Consider the following 989-nt stretch of genomic DNA (forward strand, 5'->3'; position numbering starts at 1 on the left):
ACTTTTTTCGCTTTTCTCTCTAGCTTCAAGGCAAGCACGCCCCTCATATGTAACTCCTTCGTGCACTCGGCGGTTGATATTATTTAAGGTTTGGAGGCTAACATATTAGGCTATTATTATTCGTGTGAAAAATTGCTATTTCCCCCTAGCATATCTCGTGAAGATGACAGCGCAGTTGGTAGTGAAAGAGAATTATCATAGACATATCAATCTTTGCGAAGAGATGGAAAGGGTAAAAGGAAATTTATGTACGAAGTAACTATTACTTAAGCGTATTCTATTAAGGTCATAGCACTTTAAATTAGTTTAGAAACTTAATTAAAATAATAGCAGTAATATATGCAGGATGACTTTTACATTAGTATCACTTTCAGTAACAAAACATCTTTATAATTTTCACTTGAATGAACTTCAGAACATCTTGGAGTTTACACCAAATTTAATGCCACATCACCTCAGAGTTTAAGAGCATCACACCGTTAGGGTTATCATAGTCGCATTAACACAAGAAAACACCATTATATAAACATCCTTTAAGACCAGAACATCTATCACAGCCATTGTCGAAGTACCTATCAAGGCATTCAACGGTGCATCATCAGGCTGTATTTATACTGCAGTCGGGATGAATGCATCATCATCGTTAAGGACACTGTTGACTTTATAATCAATACGGCATAAATTCCCCCATGAAAATAAAACGATATCTTGAAGTTTTCGTAAAGAGGAAAGTAAAGTGCAAGAGAAAGGGGGGCACCAGCACAGCGGTGGGTCCTCGGCCTTAAAGCTGACGTGTTCCTACCAGAAGGACGAAAAGGACTTGTTTTGAAGGGCTTATAACCATACCTAGCTGGTAACACTTCGCAGTCGACAGAATTGTAACGGGGAGAGAGAGGGAGAAAAAAAAAGAGTGAACGGGGAAGAGAGAGGAATGAAAAATTATTAAACCTAGGTATACAAAGGGATAGATAGGCAAAGATGTGGTGGGA

The sequence above is a fragment of the Penaeus monodon genome, chromosome 21 (assembly GCF_015228065.2).
Source record: "Penaeus monodon isolate SGIC_2016 chromosome 21, NSTDA_Pmon_1, whole genome shotgun sequence".
In the NCBI taxonomy this organism is placed as follows: Eukaryota; Metazoa; Arthropoda; class Malacostraca; order Decapoda; family Penaeidae; genus Penaeus; species Penaeus monodon.